The 8,701-nt window shown below is 42.2% G+C and overlaps 1 protein-coding gene across 1 annotated transcript in view; it reads left to right on the top strand.

Annotated features, from left to right (window-relative positions):
- Positions 1–228: 228 nt before the first annotated feature.
- The window catches only part of LOC142741656 (galactosylgalactosylxylosylprotein 3-beta-glucuronosyltransferase 1-like), a 119,249-nt gene continuing 110,776 nt past the window's right edge, over positions 229–8,701 (top strand). Inside the window, exon 1 of the mRNA XM_075851011.1 lies at positions 229–978. The gene's annotated coding sequence lies outside the window, so the exon portion shown is untranslated. The remainder of the gene's footprint in view (positions 979–8,701) is intronic.

Genomic DNA, 8,701 nt, shown 5'->3' with positions numbered 1-8,701 from the left:
TATCCCGGAATTCACTGACTCTCCCAGATTCCTGATCACCACCAATATTACACGGACCCCACAATTCTCCACTTCCCACCACACTATACACAGATCCCAGATATCCTGCTAGTCCTAGATCCCAGATTTCCCTAATTTCCGGTCCCATCAAACAGGCCATGGCTTTTCCAGCTTTTTCCCCCCTCTCTCGGCACACACACCCTATATTCCATGCTTCTCGCCCGCACGCCCTCATGAAGTGGCGTACCCTCACATGTCTGTACTGCGTTCTTGCATCCTGCGGCTCGGTTAAGCGGAAGATGCTCTGGGATCAGCAGCAGCTGGTAGAGATGTTGTTGCATTGAGGGCGACTGATGCAGGCGGCGGTGATAAATGCCTTTCATTCAGACAGACTCTGATCAATCCAAAGCTTCAAGACGAGAAAAAAAAAATCCTGACTTTTTCCGCGATAGCCACTCGTAGCCATTTCTCTCTGTCACTGCGTGCCTAACCTGCGGCCAATCAGAGCCCAGCGCATCCTAATCTCCTGTAAATACCTCCCCGCCATTCAGATTTAAATGCAAGGTTGTGCATTGTTCTCGCGTCCTCCATCCCCAGACTCAGGAGGAAAGAGAATAATTTTATTCATTTGCTTTTTTCTAGCCTATACATTTTTAAGGTGGCGCAGTCATTCGCTTGCAGTTATCAAGCACATTTTGCAAGGATACCTTAAGAAGTGTCTTTTTTTTTTTTTCTTGTACAGCCTGGCTCTGCTGCATTGTATGGGCTGAGGCATGGAAATCTCCGTCCAGTGACTTGGGAAGAATGCTGTATACTCCCGGCGCTGTCTCTCCGCCAGTCTAAGGTGGGCACAGGACCACTGATCATTGCTTGTGGCTCTTGCACAGTTATCAGCATCACCAGCCCGATTGTCTCCCGCACCTTTTACCTTGTGTCTTGCATTGCATGGGAGAAAATGAAGCAGCCTCCTTCATCCAGGTACGTCTGGACTTTCTTACAATTGCATTGGGAAAGAGTGACATTGTTTCTGGGGGTGCAATAGGCTTTCCTTCACCCAGAGCAATGATTGGGGCTTGTTAGTGCCCTCACCCCCCAATTATATTATAATTGTCAGCTCTTCAGCCCAGGTGATTCTTATTCTGAAGTCATTGCATTATGGTTATAATAACTACACAGAAGCTAAGGAGATGATGGGGGTCTAAGAAAAGCATCTGATGCCCCTTATGGGGTCACATAGGAATTTATATGCAGAATTGGCATCAGTTGCCCCAAGGGGGGTATTTTAACATTTTCTAATAGATGTGAGAGAAGGGTTAAACTTGACGGACACGGGACTTTTTTTCAATATATTGATGGACGCCAATATCAGAATTTAGCATTTCAGATAGAAGATTTTTCTTAAAGGGACAGAGCTCCCATTCTGTATTGCGATTTGCTTGTATCAGGGTCCTACAACATTGGCACACGCTGCTATGGTTTATATTGTCACTGAATGGATATTGAAGTCTCAAGGGGGAATATTTTTTATTTTTTTTTGGGAACAGTGCAAAATGTATCACTTGGGTAGGGGCAATATCCGAGCACCTGCAGGCAATACCGATGCGTATCATGAATATGTCTAGGAATAAATGCATAAGGCAACTGCACATGTAATACTCTGTGTGCAGTAAAGTTATATACTCTCTCTATATATATATATATATGTACCCCATGTACCTTGTGCTTACCCATAGCTATCCACCTCTTAGCACCTATAAAATAAAATCCCACCCAATAACAAAAAAATTGCATCAATCTCCCATCACTTAAAGTTTATCCCTGGAGTCCTTAATGCTGGGGATCTTTTTCTAGATATTTTCCTCACCTGCAGATAGAGCGTGGGAAAAAGGTTGTCAGGCGTTACATTCTACTCACAAACACACTGTATTGGATTCAATAGAACACTACAGTGGTGATGTCTGACAACTATGTTCCCGCACTCTGGCTGCAGGCGACAACATCTGCTACTGAAGACCCTTATCTATGTACAAGTAATTTATCTTTGGGTGGGATCGCCCTTTAAATCCTTGATTTGATCTGTTTAGACTCCTAATATAATATACATTTTATGGTACTGTTTATTGCCATGTATTGACCTCACAGGGAATTTATGATGTTTTGCTATCTTTTTTTTATTTTTATTTAAAAGACCTACCCTTTTTTTAAATTGGGGTCTCAAAGGCAGCAGCTGGGATGGGGTGCAGTTTTGTAATATACACCCCAGTCTGCTTCTAATATGGGACTTGTGGGAAGAGGGCAACAGTGGAGAGCCCGTCCTGGAAGTCTTCTATGACATAGGTATGGGGGAGCGCTGTGTATAACAAGGACATTGGTTGGCATGAGAGTGATAGAATCATTTTGGGGTAACTTATGGGGTCACCTCCCTATATGTCTAGAGAGGGTTTTGGAATATGCTTTTCACACCATCACAATGTATCCTGCTATAGGCTTTACATATCCCATTTTCTGCCCGTTATATACAGATAAATAATATGGATGCTCAGTGGTAGGCGCTGTTGTCTTGTAGCGCTGGGTTCCTGGGTTTATGGGGCTAACATTACAAACCCCTAAATTACTGGGACTCTGGAGAATTGACTTTCTATAAAACTGTTCCTAATGTGTGTGAGAAAGAAAGAGATAGAGAGATTCTGTGTACATCACAGCAGAATAGGCGATAGATAGATAGATAGATAGATAGATAGATAGATAGATAGATAGATAGATAGATAGATAGATAGATAGATAGATAGATAGATAGATAGATAGATAGATAGATAGATAGATAGATAGATAGATAGATAGATAGATAGATAGATAGATAGATAGATAGATAGGACGTTTTGTGTCATTTTGTTGGAATGTTTTGTTCACACTTTTGTGTTGTTTATGTGATTCCTATATGTGGGGTCAGTGACTGCCTCCATTTTTGATCTTGCCCTCCTCCCATTCTGCCCTGTTTGATTTTAATTAGTTTAAAGCTGGTTCCTACCATCCCCAAGAATATGTAGGTTTAGTCTCAGTTCTGGGTGTATGTGCAGCGTAGGGACCCACCTCAAAGAGGATGTCTTGTCGTGGCAGGTGGGCTCACACAATTTGATCAAAATGTGTGCTAAGAACCTCCCTATTGTAAGTAGATTTATCGATAGATCGATAGATCGATAGATCGATAGATAGATACACGTTTTGTGTCATTTTGTAGGAATGTTTTGTTCACACTTTTGTGTTGTTTATGTATTGCATATATGTGGGGTTAGTCACTGCCTCCATTTTTGTTCTTGCTCTCCTCCCATTCTGCCCTGGATGATTTTAATTAGTTTAATGCTGGTTCCTACCATCCCCAAGATGGTGCCGGATTACCAGAAATTCTGGACTACTGGATTCCATATACTTAATATACAGACATACATATACAGTGACACACACCGCACACATACAGTAATATACTTACCCATTGGGCACTGCCATTCTCCACTGTGCCAACCTTGACACAAACTTGGGGTCAATGACCCAGGGCCTTGAAATAGACTCCATGCTTCAGTGTAGACCCTGACCTTGGCCCTACATAGACAACTCACCACCACTGCCGCTGAGGGTATATGGGCCGGTCGGGTACACTCACACCCTAATATAGGATCCCATTCCAAGAATAGATTAAAGCAATAATCCCGGTGCCCCCCCCCCCCATGCGGCTCCTCTAAATGGTTAATATCTAATGTCTCTAAAAATCCAACACAGATATTCCACCGGTCGGTGCCAAAAAAACTGTGAGCTTATGGCGGTCTATTTCCCCTGGCACTCGGGCTCGACACATGGATGGTCCTCTGGTATATAATAGGCCACCTGTCACAAGCTGCTGCCCACAGAAGCTGGACCGGCCTCCATTCTCACAGCAAGCCATTCACTTAAAGGGAAAGGCAAAGCTTAAAGGGGTGGTCTCATCACAGACAACCGTTTTCCGGGGAAAGCCTCGGCCAGCCGGACAGTTATTCTGCAGCGGCCACTGCAGGGCAAATGTAGTATTACATGGCGGACGACTGTATGTGTAACACATGGATAGCTCGTGTCTGCCTGAGTGGGGGGAGCTCATAGATGGTGGTCTCGAGTGAAGAAGCCCCCTCTATGACATTCATATACCCTATAAGCACATATAGAGTGGGGTCGTCTTCATGAGAGAACATCTTAAACACTGCAAAATGTCGCATTTTACTGAAATTGAGCACAAAAAAAAAACACATTAAAAATGAAAAACTCAATAAAAAATAAATATATATAAAAATGCCGTTTTTGTAATAGAAATCAGTTTACAATATTTGCCAATCTGGAAAGTGCCCAGTACACACATGAAAATGCAAATCCACAGCAACCGGGCCCAGTCGCCAAATGTCCCTACAAAGCTTCATTCATAGCTGCCAATCCAGGAAAGCGATTTCCAGGCAGAGACATTTTTATGGGCCGGTAATTGAATAAATGTCATGCACGGCGCCCCCTTGTGGAGCATTGGGAGTATGGTAACTGAACAGGGCAACGCAGTTAATACCCCTCTCCTGTAAATCTTAAAGGGGTCCTAAACTTTCTACGAATAAAGCTATTTCATATAAAAAGTAGTAACTTATAAAAAATGTTTCCAGTTCTCTGGATGCAGCATGCAGTGTAAAGAATGGTGGGGGGTTTTTCTGGCTCTGATAGTTACATCCAGATTTTTTATATTTATATTTTTTTGCCCTCTTGATTGTCAGATAGACAGTCTTCGGAAATTTCCCCCTTGCGTCTTCCTTCCTATGTTTCTTACTGCATCCTAAAAATGTATATATGATTGAGCGCTCACATGAACGGTCAGGGACCTGTATTCACATCACATTTAGAGCCTAGGTTTGGCGTATATATCGGGAAAATCTTTCGGCGTATACGCTGGACATATTTATAGGGCTCTATTCACCCGATGGAGGCCAAAGAGTGTCCTTTTTGTCTCCGTCAAGCTGTCGGTTTTTTTTGCTACGCTGTACAGTAAACAAATATTTACCATGCTGTAAACTTTCTTTTTTATGATGGGGGTCTATGCACGAGGTATCCTGAGGATGTAACTTAGGATCAGTACAGGATAAGTAATGTAATATATGTACATAGTGACTCCACCAGCAGAATAGTGAGTGCAGCTCTGGAGTATAATACAGGATGCAACTCAGGATCAGTACAGGATAAGTAATGTAATGTCTGTACACAGTGACTCCACCAGCAGAATAGTGAGTGCAGCTCCGGAGTATAATACAGGCTGTAACTCAGGATCAGTACAGGGTAAGTAATGTAATGTATGTACACAGTGACTCCACCAGCAGAATAGTGAGTGCAGCTCTGGAGTATAATACAGGATGTAACTCAGGATCAGTACAGGATAAGTAATGTAATGTATGTACACAGTGACTCCACCAGCAGAATATTGAGTGCAGCTCTGGAGTATAATACAGGATGTAACTCAGGATCAGTACAGGATAAGTAATGTATGTACACAGTGACTCCACCAGCAGAATAGTGAGTGCAGCTCTGGAGTATAATACAGGATGTAACTCAGGATCAGTACAGGATAAGTAATGTAATGTATGTACACAGTGACTCCACCAGCAGAATAGTTAGTGCAGCTCTGGAGTATAATACAGGATGTAACTCAGGATCAGTACAGGATAAGTAATGTAATATATGTACATAGTGACTCCACCAGCAGAATAGTGAGGACAGCTCTGGAGTATAATACAGGATGTAACTCAGGATCAGTACAGGATAAGTAATGTAATGTATGTACACAGTGACTCCACAAGCAGAATAGTGAGTGCAGCTCTGGAGTATAATACAGATGTAACTCAGGATCAGTACAGGATAAGTAATATTATGTATGTACACAGTGGCTCCACCAGCAGAATAGTGAGTGCGGATCTGGAGTATAATACAGGATGTAACTCAGGATCAGTACAGGATAAGTAATGTAATGTATGTGCACAGTGACTCCACCAGCAGAATAGTGAGTGCAGCACTGGAGTATAATACAGGATGTAACTCAGGATCAGTACAGGATAAGTAATGTAATATATGTACATAGTGACTCCACCAGCAGAATAGTGAGTTCAGCTCTGGAGTATAATACAGGATGTATCTCAGGATCAGTAATGTAATGTATGTACACGGTGACTCCACCAGCAGAATAGTGAGTGCAGCTCTGGAGTATAATACAGGATATAACTCAGGATCAGTACAGGATAAGTAATGTAATATATGTACATAGTGACTCCACCAGCAGAATAGTGAGTGCAGCTCTGGAGTATAATACAGGATGTATCTCAGGATCAGTACAGGATAAGTAATGTAATGTATGTACACAGTGACTCCGCCAGCAAAATAGTGAGTGCAGCTCTGGAGTATAATACAGGATATAACTCAGGATCAGTACAGGATAAGTAATGTAATGTATGTACACAGTGACTCCACCAGCAGAATAGTGAGTGCAGCTCTGGAGTATAATACAGGATATATCTCAGGATCAGTACAGGATATGTAATGTAATGTATGTACACAGTGACTCCACCAGCAGAATAGTGAGTGCAGCTCTGGAGTATAATACAGGATGTAACTCAGGATCAGTACAGGATAAGTAATGTATGTACGCAGTGACTCCACCAGCAGAATAGTGAGTGCAGCTCTGGAGTATAATACAGTATGTAACTCAGGATCAGTACAGGATAAGTAATGTATGTACGCAGTGACTCCACCAGCAGAATAGTGAGTGCAGCTCTGGAGTATAATACAGGATGTAACTCAGGATCAGTACAGGATAAGTAATGTAATGTATGTACACAGTGACTCCACCAGCAGAATAGTGAGTGCAGCTCTGGAATATAATACAGGATGTAACTCAGGATCAGTACAGGATAAGTAATGTAATGTATGTACACAGTGACTCCACCAGCAGAATAGTGAGTGCAGCTCTGGAGTATAATACAGGATGTAAGTTAGGATCAGTAAAGGGTAAGTAATGTAATGTATTTACAAAGGGACTCAACTATTTTTGTAGAATGTATCTCTTAGTAAAATGATCACGCAGTTTAAGGACAGCTTCCCTGTAAGACACAATTTTGGATCTGTATATTCTTACTGCATTTATTGCCTCTTCTAATAGAATCTATGCAAATGTTTTATTACTGTTAATACATAACATTTTTATATAAATCTTCAATCATGGAGGATTTGCACGCCCGGGATTGATTTCTACTTCAGTTTTGATCTATGTAAATCTGGCATTAAATCCAGACAAGCTTTCGTGCTAACGTGAGGTGCGTGAGTGGAACGGGGGAGGTCCTCTATCTGCATCGCACAATGTATGAACGTCACCACCCACATAACTAGAAACAATAAACTGCGAGCAGGTAACACATCAGGAGGCAAAAACCATGAATCATGAGGGTCGCCAGCAAAGAGCTTCATTATATCCCTGCAGGGAACATGCTATGACTAATGAGCGGCAATCGTCAAATATCAATATAAAACTATTTTAGTATATAAAAGTACGAAAAATTAAAGGACTTCTCCACTTCGAACAATCTCTAGTTGTTAGAGTAGTCCTTTAACAATAAACTGCTCACAAAGTGTCCTGCTGGGACCGCCAATGATCAGCTGCGATCTGTGGGGAAACCTGGCAGTAAGAGTTCCATTTCCCTGCAGCGCCACCACAGGGGAAATTAAGTATTGCACGGTGGCCAGTCATATTAATGTGTAATACAGGACAGGATAGGTCTCCTAGAGAGAGACGCCCTATGTAACTGCTCTCCACTCTGGCCAAGAGATAAGGACCCTGATCAGAGGACCCCCCATATTATCTCAGAGTTCCCCAATAGGGTGTATGAAAATGGGGTTTCCTAACTGGACACCCTCTATGAATAGGGGCCTATGACTGAATAATGAGCTATTCCTGGGGCCTGTGACTACATGAACATCACAGTTTGCTTACTTCTAACGCATCCACATGGTTTATCAAAGCTGCGTACAGAATTATGCTACCTACTGTCAGGTGGCATACCTTATAACCCATTGCTGCCCCCTGCTGGGTTAGACTCTAGACCACCACATGAGTTTAGTCTATTATGGGATATCTGCTAAGATGTTAGGAGAGCGTCTGTCAGCAGCTTAGTAATGATGGATTCTTCGTAGCAGCTGGCAGAATTCTGAATGCAGCTCTGGATGTGACTGGAGTATTACATGATCTCAATGACCATCTTTTAACATCATGTCATTTTTGAAGTCCAATAGTCTATGCGGATTCATTTCTTAATATATCTTTATAGCGGTCGCAGCTCCGTTTTGCTGTTACAGAGCTCCAAATCCTCTGCATAGTCATAGACATAAATAAGCTGACTGCCTGTAGTCACCACTAGGGGGAGTTATTGGAGTTTACTGCACACTGTTTTATTATTGAGTTCAATGCATTAACAGTATGCAGTAACTTTCTAAGCTCCCAGCTGATGGTTTGTTACATTGAATATGTGCAGGCAATTATCTAAAAGGTAAACACAGCGGCAGCACGCGTCTCTTTCCTTTCCTGGATTTCATATTGGATAACTCTCACCTACACTGATACATTGTTACAAGCCCAGTGGCTGTGTGAGCAGCATTAGGCTAGGAC

Source organism: Rhinoderma darwinii, chromosome 2 (assembly GCF_050947455.1).
Source record: "Rhinoderma darwinii isolate aRhiDar2 chromosome 2, aRhiDar2.hap1, whole genome shotgun sequence".
Classification (NCBI taxonomy): domain Eukaryota; kingdom Metazoa; phylum Chordata; class Amphibia; order Anura; family Rhinodermatidae; genus Rhinoderma; species Rhinoderma darwinii.
Note: the sequence above shows the minus strand (reverse complement) of the source record. Positions and strands in the feature narration are given on the sequence as shown.